This window comes from Aulonocara stuartgranti (assembly GCF_965226115.1).
Source record: "Aulonocara stuartgranti genome assembly, chromosome: 18".
In the NCBI taxonomy this organism is placed as follows: Eukaryota; Metazoa; Chordata; class Actinopteri; order Cichliformes; family Cichlidae; genus Aulonocara; species Aulonocara stuartgranti.
In genome coordinates this window covers 1,204,544-1,225,480 of record NC_138954.1, presented here as the reverse complement: position 1 = coordinate 1,225,480, position 20,937 = coordinate 1,204,544, and the positions used below count along the sequence as shown (strand labels likewise).

General features: G+C 34.9%; 1 protein-coding gene across 2 annotated transcripts in view; it reads right to left on the bottom strand.

The window, feature by feature from the left end:
• Positions 1-20,937, bottom strand: part of LOC309693968 (T cell receptor alpha chain MC.7.G5-like) — an 87,148-nt gene that overhangs the window by 2,890 nt on the left and 63,321 nt on the right. The gene's annotated exons all lie outside the window — the stretch shown is intronic.

The following is a 20,937-nucleotide window of genomic DNA, read 5'->3' as shown; positions in this document are numbered from 1 at the left end:
TTTTAAAGTAACTTGTTTAAAGTGCATTCATGGTGTTTGGTGCAGTAGCTTCATAAAAACAAGTTATTTGTCTGTGTTGTAGTATTTAGTATTAAATAAATATAAATCTGTTCACAAATACTGTACTCAATTAAAATATTAAATTGGAGCTTTTCAGTTATGAGCGCCTGCTTGCTATGTATTTATACAAAAGTTCATTTAGTTTCAAAAATATTTCATACAGTGAGGTGAAATAATGGTCAGATATTACTTTATATTACATTAAGTGCAGAGTATTTCCTATTGAGATCATATATTTAACTCACTTCTGAATTTAGGAAAATGAAAAACATTTAATAATTTCAGTTATACTTCAGGTTAATCAGACGATCCACTTACTTGAGGATGAAATTAGTGTGATTCCTGATCCAAATATGACTTTGTAATTATTGTTATTCACACTGCAGCTAAACCAGTTACAAAAACCAGTGCAGCTCTTAACCATGTATATGTAAATAATACTAGTTTAGTAAATGTCTGTCATATTGTTTTACTTTACTGTAATATATCAGTAACATTACAAGCATGTTTGAGTTTTTGTTAATTGCTAACAGGATACAATTCTGGTAATAAAAAGCAACCTAACATAAAGTTAATGATTCAGAGATTGTGTTTGCCTCTGAGGTGCACGTCAGGAAAAACAACTGAGACAATGTTTAAAATCATCTCGCTGACTCACTTTGTTTGACCAAAAATTTGGTTCCATCACCAAATATGAGTTTAGAGGCTTCAGATCGCTTCACACATTGTTGTGGTGTTGGACAATTACTGCTCTTCACCACATACAGTTTATTTATTCTTTAAATATGAATCATGATTATAAGATCACTGTGTTTAATTTAGTGTAAGACTTTTGAAATGTGACAGAGGAAAAAGGTAAGAAATATAAGTTCAACATCAACACTGTCATTTGATGGGTGTGAAAACATTTGATTTAAAGAGTGTTTGGATCTAGTATGTTGCTTCTGTACACATCAGAGTCACATCATTAAGTTAAAGTATAAACTAACGTGCGCTTAAACGTCTCACCAATTATAATAACAGTACGTTTAATTTCAGATCCTACATGGAGCTCGAGCTGGATATTTTACTTGCTTCCTTTAAACAAGACGTCACCAACAGAGCATGTTTGGGACATGCAACAATAACAAATGTTCATGTTTGAAACTTACTCTTTCGTGATGAATCAGGATTTACGTTTGTTTACTGAGTTCTAATATTTTAGGATGTTCAAAAATGCTGAACATGTGTGAACAGAAAAATAATTTACTGATGGAAACTAATTTACATTTAACGACCGCACTGATACGACCACCCTAAACACTGCAGACAGATTATACGTAAACGCACTTACGTGACAGTACAGTAACTCTGACCCCAGAAGCAAAAACCAGCTTGTTGTTATTACTGTTCACACAGTGAATCAGTGGCATTCAAAAACTCAAACACTCCGTGTTTCACTCAGCTTCTGGTTCTTTTGCTAAATAAATAAACACATTTTTCTGTGTTATATAAAATGTTTCCCATCATTACAACCTAAATCAGAAATTCAGAAACAATAGTTTGGTTTACAGTTTGTGTTTTGCTGACCTGGAAGAGTTTGTTTGATTTAAGTAACATCATCTGTCCAAACAAAGACTGCTGCTCCTGTTGTTCCATCATCGCTCACTAAAATCACTCAGGTCCCATCAAATTCATTCAAGTTAAAAAGACTCAGTCTGGACTGTTTGGGAGTCAGAGCTGAAGTTTCCTCTTTTTCTCCACATCACTACTTTATTTTGTTGCTGTAGAAGCTTTTTTCTGAATAACACTTTTTCACTCACTTGTTTGAACTCTCAGACGACTTCCTGAACCAAAAATCAGTTTCCAATTATTACTCTTCACACTATGAACGATCCAGCAACAAAAACCTGCGATTCACATGCAGCAGCAGTGGAGCCCAACAGACAACAAACTGATATTAACTGAGTCACTGATCATGTGTTTACTTTTTCCCTTTTCCCCATAATCTCTACAATTTCCTTTTGTTAATTATGTATTTAATTAATCTAATTGGGTAAAAGATCCTTTGAGGTTTCAGGTAAAGTATCCAGTGTTTAAAAGAAAGAAGGAAAAATCAGCCAAATGAAACTGTGAATAAGGTGAAGCTGATCGAAGCTTAACTGAGGTTAAATGTATTTGTGTAATAAAAAACATGAAATAATAAATAACATTAAAAGTCTCGACCATGTAGGAAAATCCCAGCAGGTTGACTCTGTTCATCTGAGTTATATTTGTTTTCAAAGACTTATTTTTCATTACATTCACAGATTTGTGTGTGTGTGTGTGTGTGTGTGTGTGTGTGTGTGTGTGTGTGTGTGTGTGTGTGTGTGTGTGTGTGTGTGTGTGTGTGTGTGTGTGTGTGTGTGTGTCACTAAATGTGATAACAGAATTATCTTTAGGAAATTATAGGATGTTTTTGCTCATGTCATTTAAATCTAACATTAAAAGAATGATAATATTTACATTTTTAAAGTTGCAGATGCTGATAACTTCTCTTCTGTCAAACATGTGAGATTGGTGAAGTCGTGATTATTTATAATTCTAACAATGTGAGATTTACTAAACATCGAACGTTGATGTGCAGTTTTAATGAAGGGAAACTCTTACTCTGATGTATTTTCAGCTCAGTTCCTCGTCCAAAGATCAGCTTTCGTGTCCCATCATTCACACACTGACTTACTTCATCACAGAAACTGAACAGGTCAAAGTGTCACCTGCTGTTTATGGATCGAGGACATTTAAGTGCAGACGTAGTCAGAACCAGTGTCTCTGGCCTGCTTAAACCTTAAAACCAAACATTAAGCTGTCATGTGAATGAAAAGCATTATTTAAGGACATTAGTTCACTCACTCGTACCTCGCACCCTTAAAGCTGCACTTTGTAACTTAAATGGTTATATAAATATACAGTGTTTGGACTCTTAGAATGAATAATAACTATCAAATTAAAATCAAATTAATAACTAATAACTTCTAATAACGCCTCGTTTTTCTTCTTCTCTTGCAGTAAACACGACTCACTCACTGTCAGAGAGGATGAGTTTCATTCCAGATCCAAACTGTAGTTTTTCATCAGCTGATGCAGTCACACAGTTAAAGAAGACTGATCAATAACTTATCTACACCTTACAGGACGTTTGTGTTCAGTGTCATTTTTCTCTTTGCATGTTTTTAGATAAATGATCTTATTTAAAAATTATTATTTACTAAAAATGTTTTTTGAGAAAAAATAGAGATTAGTATTTTCTGTGACTTTAGAAAAAAAAAAATCATATTCCAAATGTAAAATGAGAAGTGTTCAGTGATGTTTGTTTGTTTCATAAACCTACTTTTCTCTATTTTCAGCTCGGTTCCGTCTCCAAACACGAGTTTTCCCGTCCCATCGTTCACACAGTGAAACACTTCTTAACTTAAACTCAGTAATCAGCTGACATCTTCACAGTAACTAATAACATATATAATTATAAGAGTAATGATATTAACAGCTAAGCACGTAGGATCAGTTGTGTATTTACCTCAAATTTAACCTAAAAGACTGAAACTCAGTGGTGATAATCTTATTCATCAACTTTGGTTTGCAGATGAAGCTGATCGTTTCAAGATTATTTTGGGTTGTTGAAATATTAACTTGTAAAATCTCTTAAGAATACAATAAATACAATTACTCCGTGTTGTGCTGACAAACTGTGGCTCTGTAACAGACGTATTAAAGTATAATGATGTTCAAGAAGACGTCAGGACAAAAGAAAAACGGTTTCAAAGACAGAAAGGACCCATTTAGTTCTGAGTCATGATTAATAAATGATAAATGGCTCACGAGTTTGAATAATCAGCCTGGTTCCACCTCCAAAGTGGAGTTTTCTGCCTCCAGAGTCAGTCACACTGCACGCTGCTGCAAACCAAAAACCTGAACTACAAAACTGCATTTGGTGTAAACGGTTTGTTTGTGACAATAACTGCTGATAACTCAGTGAAGTGTTTCTTACATATAAAACTCAAGTTTCATGCATTCAGTCATGAAATTATGAAATTTTGTCCAACAACTTTCTTGAACACATGAAACTATTGTGATGTTTCTTTTAAGTAACTGCAGGCACTTTACATTTACTGCTGAATTATGACTTTTTTCAATGGTTGGAGTTTAAAGCATGTTTTTGTGTGTAATGTTGTAGAGTTAATCTGAATGATTGTTCCGCTGTAATGTTGTGACTGATAACTTCTATACACCATCTTTGGATTATGAATAAAACGAGCTTACAGGCATCAACTGTGAGTTTGGTTTAAGAAAACAAAACCCCAACAAAGTAAATCACATCTGCATCTAATGACAATAATTCACCAGCTGATGTTACAATAACAGCTGACCTCACTTTTACTTAAGACTGAATATTAATGTAGTAAAACTACCTTCAGTCCCATCTACAGTTCAGACTTACTGGTTTCTACATGCAGAGTTGTTCCAGTGCTGAACAGGAGCTTAACGCCGTCATTCACACACTGAGAACAGACTCAGCAAAAACCAGTGAGGGCTCAGCGAGGGGCGAAATACATGAAACCAGTTTAAGGCTGGACTTTTGTTCCTGTGTTTATAAAGGATTTAAAGCGACTGGAAATAAAAAACACATATTGTTACCATAAGGTAGACGTGGCAGACACAATGTAACTGTAATTACCAAGGTTACCAAACCTCCACGTACTGAACTACTCCTTTGGTTAAACAGATGGACTTACTGAAGCCTTCACCACAGGTGAGTTTCTAAAGCCCAGAGTCAGTCACACACTCAGAGACTGAAACAGCACCATGAAGTGTGATACATGTAGGGGCCCGGTGAAGAATAACCACAGAGACATGTTTCTGATGTCAGTCATAGTGATTTAGTTCATCATGTTTTTGAATTATATTATGTGATATTTATTCTCCTGTGAGAACGCCATCTGACCATGATGAGGCCAAACGTAAAGTTATTCCTTTTATTTTTACATGATTTCATTTTAGTTGTTTTGATGGCTCAGCAGGAGAACAGCGAAAGAAATTAGGATTTATTTTAAGTCTTCTTTCTCCAAACAGACTGGTTCGTCTTACACACTTGACTCAATGTGTTTTGGTGTCAATTAATAAAAAAACTGTTTTTTATTAAAATGTTTTTGTTTTTAAATCTCAGAGTTAAACTGATTCTGTTAACAGCTGTTTAAATGTTCTGACGTGTGGCACGTTAAATCTACACGTGACTTTTATAAATCATTCTTTTCCAACTGAATCAAACTCCAACACTGTCATCAATAAACTGTATTATATATCTGGAATATCTGAATCCGACTCACTGCTGTTTACAGTCAGCTTAGTTCCTTTTCCAAAGAGAAGTTTCCAGTTTGCTCCTGAGGCAGTCGCACTGTAGAGCTGATCTCAGCATTAACTGGAGTCAGAATCAAATCACTGATGATGGGACAACTTTGGCGTTTTGAAAACTTTGTTACTTTTAGTACGTTTTTTATCTGTGAGACAGTGAAGAGTAACAACATGCAGATGTTCTAGAAACAGACTTTGTGTCTACTTTTACTTCACAGATATCTGTGGACTGCTGGTATAAATGGGGATAGTTAGCTGAGAAACGTCCGCTGTATCATTTCTGTTCCCTAAATAAAAACAACTTACTTGATTCAGTTCTAACTTTTGTGCCCAAACCAAAGACGACTCTGGAGTTTCCGTAGCCACTCACACAACAAAAGACACAATCACACAAACTGACTTCAGTTAAATGCATTTCCTGAGTGCACATGCCCACAAACAACATATCAACTTATTCATAAAACATCTTTGGCTAACAATATTTTACTTTTTATTTTATTTTTTACCAAATCTCATTTGGCTTAAAATGAAATATTAATATATATAAAAATATAAGAGTAGCCAAAATCTACACGTGACAGTTATATGCAGGTCAGAGTGTGATGACGTGTATGTCAGGTAAACATTAACAACATAAGTGATAATTACAGAACTGAAAGTTTAAAGTTTCTGTCCAAATAAGTAAAAGACAAACTCAGATGTTTACAAACACTCACCTGACTGAACTATGAGTTTACTACCAGAACCAAAGACCAGCTTGTTTCCATAGTTATTCACACAGTAACACTAACAGTGACATAAACCTAAGAGATAAGCTCTGACACAGAAACTAAAATTAGTGCTGATGAAATGTGGAATAATCCAAAATGCAGGAATAATTTTCCATGTTTGGACTAACCTGGTTTTTATTACTAACTGTGGTTTGATTTAACGAACTGCTGGTAATAATTCCACTTACTGTCCATCACCGTCATTTTTATGCCGTTCCCGAAAACTATTTTCCAGCTCCCCGTCCCAGTCACACAGTGTGTGTGCGCTCAGCAAAAACGACCTGAGAAGGTCGTCGTCTGTAAGAAGCTGTGCGCTAATCAGTAAAGAACTGCTAGATTATTGGTTTGTGGTAATTTATGTGTTATGTTTTTTATCTTTATAGCTAAAAACCTCAACATAACTAATTATAACATGAAGAATATCATTAAACTGCAAACACATACATAGGCTGAACTGTGTTTGTACAGATGTGAACAGTTACAGTATCACAGCCATGCGCCTGCTGGGTTTCTCTCTGTGTGTGATTGTAGGGTCTGCCTTACAGTATGAAGCACCCTGAGGTGACTGTAGTTGTGATTTGATGCTGTATAAATAAAACTGAATTGAAAATTGAATCATTACAAGAACTGTGTTTGTGTCTAATAATAATAATAATAGTGTAACATTGTTTGGGATGTGAAAAAGGACTTACTGGAGCTAACTGTCAGTGTAATGCCAGAACCAAAGCTGAGTTTGGATGATCCAGAGAACGTCACACTGTGACCGCTGTCAGCACTTAAACCCAGAGCTGCAGGTGAGCGTGAGTGAACGTCTTCACCTTTAAAGGTGTTTAAATAAATCATGAACGTCTTGATTAATCGAACTGCAAAATGAGTAAAATCAGTTGATTTAAAGTCATTGTCGAAAACGCCACATAAAGGACTCACTTGGTGTTTAGTTGTTGCAACACGTGTAACTACTTAGGTAACTAAAGTACATGAAAATTATTTTTAAGTCCAATACTTAATATTTACTAAAGTTACTCACTGGTCACTATGGTTACTTTGGTCGTCCCTCCAGCTCACACAGTGGAGGCAACATGAACGTTTACCCACAGCAACGATGGGCAGACAAGTGAAAACTTTGTCTGGACGTCATGTGTGTATTTTATATATTGTTGTTTTATTGCTGCTTCTCAAACAACTATTTAGCAAATTTGTTTAATCAAACTAACAGAACAGCAAAAATTTAAACTGCACTTACTGGAACTGACGGACAGTTTAATGCCAGAACCAAACAGGAGTCTGACGCCTCCAGTCACACTTGGAGAAATGCTACCACATAAACTCATAGCTGACACATGGAAGAGCAACAGGTAGTGAACACGTGCAGCATGTTTCTGAATCTGAAAATATTTCCAGTATTTGAAAATGATTAAAACTTTAACACGGGTCCGTTTTGAGTTTGGCTGCAGTTCTTCCAGATAATGATTGAAACATCTAAACTGCTCTGCTTTTCTAACTGTGGTGTCATAGCTGAAGGTGATGTAATGGTCATTAGTGCTCTGATTAAGGACTTCATGTTAAGTATCGTATTAAATCAAAAAGCTGTTTTTATTCACAAATCAACAAGTAGCTGTAACTGCTGTGGGCAGTGTTTCAGTCCTGCACTGAGCTCTCCTTCTCAGGATTTCACAGTTTCATCACTTTAACAAATGTACAGTATGTTACAGGAAACAGTAACTATATTGTTTATATATTATTTGAATTATTTGGATACTCACTGGCTTCAGTGATTAATTTAACACCAGCCCCAAAGAATAACCTCCAGCTTGCTCCAGTCGCAGTCACACAGTCGCTCCTCTCACACAAATAAGTGATCGACAGTGATGAACACTGAAGTCGTGATCTGTGAGCTGCATATATGGAAAAGCTCAACATGGACGCACAACATCACCAGTACAAGAGATACCAGTGTAAGTGCACCAGTATCACGTATCCAATGCTCAGATAATAAATGTGTTTTTCCAAATGTCAGTTTTTAGGTTTGTGAGCAGCAGTCAGAGAGGATGTGTTCCAGGCTGTACGTGCACCACTGCTCTAATCCAAACTAACACTTTTATAATCTGTCATTTACTATAAAAGCACTTTGAGCTCTGCCGAAAAGCCCAAACAGAAACGACATCTTTGTGTGGACGCAACGGTTAAAAACAGCTGAATGTATCAAAGGGCTGACTCACAGGGAGCTCGTTTAGCATGTTATTATCTCATATTTCACACAGTGTCAAAGTACAAACTGACACTCACTGCTTTGTAGAGAAACTTTGGTTCCTTCTCCAAAGATCAATTTGAAGTTTCCTGATCCAGAAGTCACACAGTGGATCTGAGCTCAACACAAACTGGCTGCCACTGCTCACATGTGTGTGACAACACAACAACAGCTAATCTATACGTGGTTTTTCTAAAAGTAAATGTGAACAAAGACTTGTAATGTCCACTTATACAGGACATGCTGCTGATTATCTGTTGGAATGCAAAATGAATTTACTTAACTATAAATTTGAGTTTTTACTTGAACTGTTCTTTCAATAACCATATTTTAGAGGAAAATATTGGTTTTATAGGAGCTTTAATTATTTTAAATCTAAAGATGCAAAATAAAAACAGTTGAACATGATGAAGTTTGTCTGTACAAAGAAGGAACGATGAGATTTTTCCACCTGATCGTCTTTTCAGAGTGACTGTGACTGCTTTACAGTCAGACTGAGCAACACTGTTGGAGGGTTTATTATTTGATTTTATGCACTTGATGTATAACAGAAATGATACTCACACATTTCAACAGTCAGCCGAGTTCCCTCGCCAAAAACTATTTTTCTGTTTCCACTTCCAGTCACACAGTGCGCCGACGCTCAACAACAACTACGAGCTCACAGTTTCATGTGTCAGGACACGTGTGTGTGTTTCCCCTGATGTCTGATACATTTAGTTGATATTTGGACTCTCACAAATAATTATTCACTGAATGATCAAACAGTTTGTTAACATGAAACACTGGAGCAGCTGATTGTCACATTAATTCTAAATGTTTGACACAGCAGCTGTTTAGCGCGCAGAGATACTCACTCGTTTCTACCATTAGTTTGGTTCCTGTGCCAAAGACCAGTTTGTAGCTTCCAGTCAGAGACGCACAGTGAAAGATATCAGCACAACTCCACGCAGAGACGGCTCAAACAGAGCCACAGTTGTCTGTGTAACATATATCGACATATAGACTTTAAAACTTTACTGACAGACTGAACAATTTTACTTGTTAAAATTTACCAGTGAAAATTCAGGTAATAAAAATGATAAAAAATAAAATATAAAACTTTTCATTGTGTCCTTCACAGAACGTTGATTTTGTTATAGAAGTTTAAATCATTAGGATTGGACGTTAAAGTCACTGCGATTAACATTTATAAAAATTGTTGTTTCATTATTTGATTTTTATCAGCGTAAAGCGCATCGTCATTATATTCAGTTTATTCTGATCGTGGTTTATTGTACTGGTCTTACTGGTTTCAGTGTTCAGTCTGATCCCTGCTGCAAAGACGAGCTTGTTGTTTCTGTTTTCCACACAATAAGAAACACAAACTCACGGTGACAGAGCTGCTGTCATGCAGCACACCAGATAACATAATAAATAAATAGAAAATATACGTTAAACCTTTGAATTTCACGATGGATCTTTTTATATCTTTGCAAATCTGCAGTTGAAGGTTTTGCATTTCTAATAAAAGACTTAACTGTTAAAAAAGATCAGAACTCTGGAGATTTCATTTCACTTAATAATAAATGAACTACTGAAATATTAAAGTGATATTTGTTGAATAACGTGTATATTATGTGTGGCTGATGGAGTTTGGCCGGTCAGACTCACGTGTTTGACCCACAGAACAAAGACATCCATCATTGTTCTCATTCACATGCAGCGAACATGTTTGTAGCTCAAACCATTTAAACATCGTTTGTATTAAGTTTCTGTTTGTCTGAATCCTCAGGATTTCTTTTTCAGTGACAGAGTTTCACAAAAGCTGACTTTCCTCCTACTGTAAACATTTATATATGTGATATATTTAATCATATGGACACTAATGATACCAAGTAACCTTAAGATTAAAATGAATTCAACTTACTGGCAGCAACATGTAGCTTTGTGCCTCCTCCAAAAATCATCCTATTAACATTCACACAGTTCAAAGCGCCAGTGCTAAAACACCATCAGTGCAGAAACGCTGCTGAGATGGACCCCTGAAGCACAAATATATTTTTCAAATATTTCAATCAACTCTCATTAAATCATCATGTTAATCATTGTCTGTGCTTCTTTAAAAGAATCCCCATGGCAACGATGTTACTGATAAACGAACTGGACTTTTCTTTGGTTCCACAGAAAAGCTGAATTGCGGTCTGACTTTCTTTGTACCATTTTTCAGCCCCTGAATGTTGATTTGAATTCATATCATTACTTACAGGTTTCAACGACTAATCTGGTTCCTCCTCCAAACAACATCTTATATCCAGCATTCACACAACATGAAGCTTCACAGCACAAACCTGGATCAGAGAACTTACTGGTTTCAATGGTTAATCTGGTTCCCTTTCCAAACATTAGCTTAAATCCACCATCCTTCACACAACATGTCGACCCTCAACACAAACTCAGCACTGCTGTTTATTAGTTATGGTTTTACTTCTTCAGTGTTTCTGTTAGGCTGGTCTAATATTAACGTGCTGTGCTCGTATTTACTGATGTCAATGTTTAATCTGTTTATTTCTGTAGAACTAAAAGAGTTAAAATTCTCTTTTTTAGGATCTTTTGTTTCCACACGTATCTAAAGACTGACGATTTTCAAAATAAAAGTAGTACATAAGCCTGACATTTACTGAATCAGTTCCACATACGCACGTCTTTCATATGAAAACAACAGTGTGCTCTGTACTTACTGGGTTCCACAGTTAGTTTGGTTCCAGTTCCAAATATAAGCTTAACTCCACCACCGTCCTTCACACAACAGGAAGACCCACAACACAAACTCAGCACCGACTCTGAGTCCTCTCAGAAAGATAAAAACTCATATAATTGATGTGATTACAAGCTGGTTGTGTTTTTTATGTTAACAATTGATTATTGAGCCTTAATTGATTATTAATATTGAGACCAAATAACTGGAAATGTTTTTGTTTTTTTTCTAAGAGCTCTTTACGTCTTGCATTTGTGACTTGCTGACACGAGTCGATCTTTGTTTGATACTCACTGCTCTCCACAGTCAGCTCGACTCCCTTTCCAAACATGATTTTCCAGTTTGAGGAAGTAGTCACACAGTTCAAATCATCTCAACAATAACTGGAGCTATAAAAGCATGCATGTTTAAATCTAGAAGAAATATACATATATATTGAATTAAAATGTATTATTAATCAGTTATAAATGTGTGACGTACAGTCAGACGGGTCCTGGATAATGAAACTAGAGGATTACAGTGAATCATACTCACACAAATCAACAGAAAGCCGAGTTCCCTCAGCAAAAAGTATTCTTTGGTTTCCAGTCACACAGTGCAGCTCCCCTCAACAATAACTCTGACACGGTTTCATTTCAGGATTTCAATTTGCATTTGTGTTAGTAGATATTTAAGTCTGAATTAGAAATATCCAATGAGAGGTGAAACAAGCAGTAATAAATGAGAGAACAGGGCGATAGAAACATGGCTCCTATTTTGTGTCGTCCTCCGGACTTATTATTAGAAAACAGGAAGCTGCTGCGTGAATAATCACATGTTTGAATATTTCGTTTTAGTTCATTTTGAATTCAAACTGGACTTACTGGCTTCAACGTTCAGCCTAGTTCCCGACCCAAAGATGAGCTTGTTTCCAGTATACACACAACAGGAAACACCTCTACACAAACTCTACACAACTAACAGTGCTGCCGCTCATATTATTAATTCATCTGACTCATCTGAATAAATAACACAGTTGTTGATATTGTAAAATAATGTAATTTAAGGCAGAAAGTTCATTATGAAGTTCCTGTGTGTAATTATTATGGAAGCATTTTCAGAAAAACTGAACTGTAAAAAAGTCTTTTTAAACTTTTACGCTCCAAAATTTAGAGAATCAGTGAAAACCAAACAGACTGAAGCTCCACAGCAAACATGGTTTCACACACAGCTCGTACTGTGAGCAGTGAGCCAGAGCCAGGAGCCAAAAGCTGAACCTGGAGTTCAGACTAAATCACATTTGACTTTTTCTGGTTGTTTTGTGTGAAACAGCAAAGGTCGAACTTCAGCCTGACGTTTCTCAGAGTCTGTTTTATTATTTCATTGTTCGTTTGTATCCTAACATAGTGATGATTTGTTAAAAAACAACTTTACTTATATTACTTACTGGTTTCAATGGTTAATCTGGTTCCTTTTCCAAACATTATCTTATATCCACCTCCTCCAGTCACACAATGAAGAACTTCATAACACAAACGTCTCCAATGATTCATGTTGAAAGATTAAATCACTGTTTGGCAGGATTGCAGGTTTCTGGCTACACACCATTCTTCTTAACTTATTCTTATTTTATGCCACTTTGATCTACTGTCTGCATATCATTGGCTTTCAAATGATAAATGATCTGCATCAGTTCCACATACGCACGTTTTTCATATGAAAACAACCGTGTGCTCTGTACTTACTGGGTTCCACAGTTAGTTTGGTTCCAGTTCCAAATATAAGCTTAAACCCAGCACCATCCTTCACACAACAGGAAGACCCACAACACAAACTCAGCACCGACTGGGTTCAATGGTTAATCAACATGTTTTGTATTATTTCCTTTATGACTGAGTGATTTCTTTTCATTCAGAATAAATTGATAACATTGGCAACATATGTTTGTTTAATTATTAAATATTAATTAATAGTTAAAATTAAAATTATTAAAGTGATTAATTTCTTAAGAAAATGACCCATTAAATACTATATATGCTGTTTATATGCAAGTTTTACTCTGAGCTGTGTTTTTCTTTGGTTTCCAGCTGTTTAAAAATATTTCGTTCTCATTTCAACACTGATCATAATTAATATCATTACTCACTGGGTTCAATGGTTAATCTGCTTCCACTTCCAAATGTCACCTTAGCTGCAGCAAAAGTCACACAGCATGAAACTCCATAACACCAACCTGACACTGAGTCGTGCTGAACTTTGGAAAACATGAATTTCGTATTTGACAATTTTCTCTTTAAATAACTATTTCATGAGAAAAATGATCTGCTATGTTATTTTCATAGTATTAACATGGCATTGATCCATCCTTCGTACAGGTATCTATGTGATGAAATTAAAAGTATTACTGAATATTTCTTCACTCTATGATGGTTTAATGAGACTCAGATGAGGCAATAGAGCATCACTGCCATTGTCCATTTAAATTCACACATTTAATGTCTTATATTGTTTTTAATACTTACAGGATTCAACAATTAATCTGGTTCCACTTCCAAAGGTGATCTTATTTCCACCACTAACAGTCACACAGCACACAGCTCCATGCCACAAACCTCAGCTGTGATCATCTCAAACAAACTATCAGGAAAACACGAAGACACAAGCCAGCATCGCCAAACTAACCAGAATCTGATATTAACATATAAATTCTGATGTTTAGTGTAAATCTGATATGCAGTACTGTGTTGTTTTCCATACTGAATACAGGAATTCTTAGTTAATGTCTTTGAATGACAAAGACAACATAGCAGTAGTTACATCGTCAAACAGCCATATTTTATCAGTATTGACATATTCAGTCTATTCTGTCTGTTTGTGTTTCTTTTATTTGTCAGTTTTATAATCCTGTTCCTCATTTTCATCACTGTTCATCACACATTAATTAAATTAATGTGAACAACAATATTTGCTGCTACTGTTGCCTTATATGACCTTTATTTAAACACTTACTTGGATTAACGGTTAATCTGGTTCCCCGTCCAAAGATGATCTTATTAGCAACATTCACACAGCATGAAGCCCCATAACACAAACTAACACAAACTAACACAAACTAACACAAACACTGGGTAACTGAATTTTTCACCATTAATAATCACACTGTTCGATGCTCTTTTCTAAGACACAGATATACATTCATTCTTAATTAGTGTCTATCTTTTAAAAGGTTTCTGCTTCTATTTTAGAGATGCAGGTTTCTAACGTCCCAGCATAATTCATCTCCACTTAATCTTAATTTTATTTTATTTTATAACAGTCAGTTCTTCTGCTGTGGTTGTTCAAACACACACATTATGCAGATGTGTGATTTTAGGGTTGTTTTTAAAAGTAAAAAGTCTTTCAGTAACCATAAAGACTATTCTATGACTATTCTGTCAGCGCTGCACTGAACTGTTTCATGTTTTCTTTATCGTTTTTGTTCATTTGGTGTTGATTTGACAAACATGTTGAGACTGAATCCTCTAATATTCATAATCACAGATTTTCAATCAGTGGATTTCTGAAGTTAATTTAAACCTTTTCTCATCAACATCTAGCATAACATAAAATACGAAGACTTACTTGGATTAATAGTTAATCTGGTTCCGCGTCCAAAGACGATCTTATTAGCAGCATTCACACAATGAGAAGCCCCAGTACACAAACTCAGCATTGAATAACGGAGCTAAACTGCACTTTAAAAGCACCTTTTTTACAGCTGATAATTATTATTCATCTTGTTTTTTAAGCAACAAATATATTTTAATTCTTAAATTTGGTCTTTTTTAAATGTTTCTGACGGGATTTTTCTAGATTTGTTCATTTTATTCTTACTGTTCTTGGGTTTTTGTTTTTAAGTAAAACACATCATCATAATACTTACTGGGTTCAATGGTTAAACTGGTTCCACTTCCAAACATTAGCTTTGTTCGACTGCCATCATTCACACAGCACGAAGGCCTTCAACACAAACTCAGCAACCTTCTGTTAATATACATGTGATGTGATTTAAACTGTTACACCTGGACCTCTGTCCAAACAGTGTGTCGTTACAGGACCACAAATAGTCACACAACATGAAGACAAACACAAAATCAGGAAGCCTGCGTTCTAATTTGCTCCCATTTCCAAAACAGATTTAGTCTCTCAGCTTAATATTTCCTGATTTTCCTTCATGGACCTGAGTCAAGTTACTTACTTGGTTCAACAGTTAATCTGGTTCCACTTCCAAAGATAAGCTTGTATCCACTGCCACTCGTCACACAACATAACGACCCACAACACAAACTCACCACTGACTTTGACTCAGCTCAGGAAGATCATAAAGAATATCTCTTACAGAATTTATGCTCTTGCATGTTGATATAAATGTTACGAATTATTTCTCAACATTTACCAAATTAATCATATTGATTTGTTAAATACAGTTAAGTTGTGCTTTAAAAGTATTTTGTATTTATAATCAATAACAGTACTCACTGGGTTCAACCAATAATCTGCTTCCTCGTCCAAATATCATCTTAGTTGCACCAACATTCACACAGCATGAAGCTCCATAACACAAACAGCTAATGGATCATGATGCTCATGTTTCATTAGCTGCATAGTTTACTTTAACAAAACAAGCAAAGAACGACCGTGTGAGAAACATTAACAATCTGCAAATTTGGATTGTTGGTGTACAGCTGACATGAAGAACATTTATTTCCATATCAGTGAATTCTTTGTTGATAATGTGATAAAGATAACAAACGATTGTTTTTATTGTACTTTTGATAAAACTCAGATGAGACTTTAAAACTTTAACATGAACACTATGTTCAGTCAGAATAAGGTGTGATATAGTTTATGATTTATATGAAATGTTTCTTTTACTCACTGGATTCAACAGTCAGTGTGATTCCTCTCCCAAAGAAGATCTTATACTGACTTGCACCAGTCACACAACAAGAAGCTCCATAACACAAACTCAGCAGAGCTAAAGATCAGAACTGAGACGTGAACTCTAAACATTCATATTCAGACACGATTAAATCATCGAGATCCTCTCACATGTTTTTACATTTTGCTCTGTTCTTTGACCTCACATGGTTGCACTGGTGATGCTGGTCATGATTCACGTATAATTAGGTTTTAATCAATCAGTCCATCAGCATGCACTGTGTTTAAAGATGATTCGATTTAAATATAAATACAAACAATATGTTCCACTGCATATAATTACTTAATTACTTAATTTCACTGTCTACAGATTTTGGTCTTTTACTACACAACATGATGTTTTGTGCATATAAAATCACAAATTTAATTACTTAGAATATTTTGGTGTGTACTTACTGGGTTCAACAATTAATCTGGTCCCCCTCCCAAATATCATCTTAGTTCCAGCTCCATTCACACAGCACGAAGCTCCGCAACACAAACTGAGCACTGGTGAACTTCATTTATCAACAGCGATTTTGTCTCATTTAAGACATTTGTTTATTAGAAATACTGCCATCATTATTGCATATATATTTACCTAACTGGTATTACTGGTATACTGATGATTTTTATGTTCAGTCAGTGTTAAATATGTTATTCACATTTACTGAAGCATTAAAAGTCTATTTTTAGTGTTTCTGATTTAGTATGTAACTCTAAAAAAGTAAGGTATGATTTATGATTTATATTAAACACTTTTGTACTCACGAGATTCAACAGTCAGTGTGATTCCTCTCCCAAAGATGATCTTGTACGGACTTGTACCAGTCACACAACAAGAAGCTCCATAACACAAACTGAGCAAAGGGATGGACTGAGCTGCTGAGATCTTAATTCTAAACATTCATATTGAGATTTGATTTAATCATCACCTCACATGTTTTTACATTTTGCTGTGTGATTTGTCCTCACATGATAATGTGCATTAAAGTAAAAGGATTATACTGGTGATGCTGGTCATGATTCACATATATTAGGTTTTAATGAATCAGTTCATCAGCATGCACTGTGTTTAAATATAAATATAAATAAAATCATGCTCCACTGCATATAATTACTTACTGGTTTCAATGGTTAATCTGGTCCCACTCCCAAAGAAGATCTTATTAGCATTGCCTGTATTCACACAGCATGAAGCTCCATAACACAAACTCTGCATGTGACCAACTGTGATCCACTTATATCTTTGTAAAATAAAGGAAATCAAATTTCTAATATTAAGATTTGAGCTTTATTCACTTTTGTATTTCAGATTATTTCTAAAGAACGCTCATTTGAGTTTCCCCCTGTTATTAATAGATTACTACTTCTTAATCAACTTAAACCTTTATTAGCTCTGTGAGCTGTTATTACACCACAGCATCATGTAGATCAAACAAAAACTCTTAATTTGTGAAAATTTGATGTTTTGAAGTTTTCCGCTTGACAACAGTGTTATATATTTCTGGTTTGGTGAGAGATATATTAACCCTGATTTTCATAAATATCAGAATTGAAATGGTTTCAATGATAGTTTTAGTTCCGCTTCCAAAGAAGATCTTATCCTGACTTTTAGCAAACACAAAACCATATATTCTACTTTACTGACATTTTCAGTCTCTCAGCTTAATATTTCCTGATTTTCCTTCATGGACCTGAGTCAAGTTACTTACTTGGTTCAACAGTTAATCTGGTTCCACTTCCAAAGATAAGCTTGTATCCACTGCCACTCGTCACACAACATAAAGACCCACAACACAAACTCACCACTGACTTTGACTCAGCTCAGGAAGATCATAAAGAATATCTCTTACAGAATTTATGCTCTTGCATGTTGATATAAATGTTACGAATTATTTCTCAACATTTACCAAATTAATCATATTGATTTGTTAAATACAGTTAAGTTGTGCTTTAAAAGTATTTTGTATTTATAATCAATAACAGTACTCACTGGGTTCAACCAATAATCTGCTTCCTCGTCCAAATATCATCTTAGTCGCACCAACATTCACACAGCATGAAGCTCCATAACACAAACAGCTAATGGATCATGATGCTCATGTTTCATTAGCTGCATAGTTTACTTTAACAAAACAAGCAAAGAACGACCGTGTGAGAAACATTAATAATCTGCAAATTTGGATTGTTGGTGTACAGCTGACATGAAGAACATTTATTTCCATATCAGTGAATTCTTTGTTGATAATGTGATAAAGATAACAAACAATTGTTTTTATTGTACTTTTGATGAAACTCAGATGAGACTTTAAAGCTTTAGCATGAACACTATGTTCAGTCAGAATAAGGTGTGATATAGTTTATGATTTATATGAAATGTTTCTTTTACTCACTGGATTCAACAGTCAGTGTGATTCCTCTCCCAAAGAAGATCTTATTCTGACTTGTAGCAGTCACACAACAAGAAGCTCCATAACACAAACTCAGCAGAGCTAAAGATCAGAACTGAGACGTGAACTCTAAACATTCATATTCAGATTTGATTTAATCATCACCTCACATGTTTTTACATTTTGCTGTGTTATTTGTCCTCACATGATAATGTGCATTAAAGTAAAAGGATTATACTGGTGATGCTGGTCATGATTCACATATATTAGGTTGTAATGAATCAGTTCATCAGCATGCACTGTGTTTAAATATAAATATAAATAAAATCATGCTCCACTGCATATAATTACTTACTGGTTTCAATGGTTAATCTGGTCCCACTGCCAAAGAAGACCTTATTAACACTGCCAGTATTCACACAGCATGAAGCTCCATAACACAAACTCTGCATGTGACCAACTGTGATCCACTTATATCTTTGTAAAATAAAGGAAATCAAATTTCTAATATTAAGATTTGAGCTTTATTCACTTTTGTATTTCAGATTATTTCTAAAGAACGCTCATTTGAGTTTCCCCCTGTTATTAATAGATTACTACTTCTTAATCAACTTAAACCTTTATTAGCTCTGTGAGCTGTTATTACACCACAGCATCATGTAGATCAAACAAAAACTCTTAATTTGTGAAAATTTGATGTTTTGAAGTTTTCCGCTTGACAACAGTGTTATATATTTCTGGTTTGGTGAGAGATATATTAACCCTGATTTTCATAAATATCAGAATTGAAATGGTTTCAATGATAGTTTTAGTTCCGCTTCCAAAGAAGATCTTATCCTGACTTTTAGCAAACACAAAACCATATATTCTACTTTACTGACATTTTCAGTCTCTCAGCTTGATATTTCCTGATTTTCCTTCATGGACCTGAGTCAAGTTACTTACTTGGTTCAACAGTTAATCTGGTTCCACTTCCAAAGATAAGCTTGTATCCACTGCTAGATGTCACACAACATAACGACCCACAACACAAACTCACCACTGACTTTGACTCAACTCAAAAATATCTCTTACTGAATTTATTGTCATACGAGCTTACATAAATATTTTAGCTGGGTGCTGCTGATTTTTATTTTTTATCTTTTATCTTTATTTTTATCTACAATTGTTGTTGTTGTTTTCATGTTACAAGCGTTGTGTGTAACAGAACAGTCGTTAGCCTTAAGAGTCCATTTCTAACACTGACACCAAATAACTGGAAATGTTTTGTTTTTTCAAAGAGCTCATTATATCTTATACGTTTGACTTGCTGACGTGAGTCCATAAAAGGAAAGATGTGATTTGCATTTTTGTCACATGAACTGTGTCAGATTATTCAATATTCAAATGCATTTGCAGATTTGTTATTATAAAATCTCTCCATCAAATATATCACATGTATATAGAATTTTAAAGTGAACTGAGCTTTTGTTTGTGTTCCAGTGATTACGTTGTTATTTTATTTATTTTATATTTACAGTTGTCATTTTAACACTGATTATAATCAATAACAGTACTCACTGGGTTCAATCAATAATCTGCTTCCTCGTCCAAATGTCATCTTAGTTCCACCAACACTCACACAGCATGAAGCTCAGTAACACAAACAGCTAAACCAAACAGGATTTTCATGTTTCGCAAACACGTTGATGTTTTCATTAAAATAACTACTGTAAAAATCTGCAAGCTTAGATTTATGATGTACAGCTGATACTAAAATTAGTTATTTTTATATCACTAAATTCTTTATTCAGGTCAAAGATAAGAGTCAAACAAACTGTATTTATTGTACTTTTGATGAAACTCAGATGAGACTTTAAAACTTTAACATGAACCCTATGTTCAGTCAGAATAAGGTGTGATATAGTTTATGATTTATGTGAAATGTTTCTTTTACTCACTGGATTCAACAGTCAGTGTGATTCCTCTCCCAAAGAAGATCTTATTCTGACTTGCACCAGTCACACAACAAGAAGCTCCATAACACAAACTCAGCAGAGCTAAAGATCAGAACTGAGACGTGAACTCTAAACATTCATATTCAGACGCGATTAAATCATCGAGATCCTCTCACATGTTTTTACATGTTGCTCTGTTCTTTGACCTCACATGGTTGCACTGGTGATGCTGGTCATGATTCACGTATAATTAGGTTTTAATCAATCAGTCCATCAGCATGCACTGTGTTTAAATATAAATACATAAATAAAATCATGTTCCACTGCATATAATTACTTACTGGTTTCAATGATTAATCTGGTCCCACTCCCAAACAAGATCCTATAAGCATTGCCAGTATTCACACAGCATGAAGCTTCAGAACATAAACTCTGTGATCCGTATTTGCAGAATATAGAAAATTTAATTTTTCATATTAAGATGTGA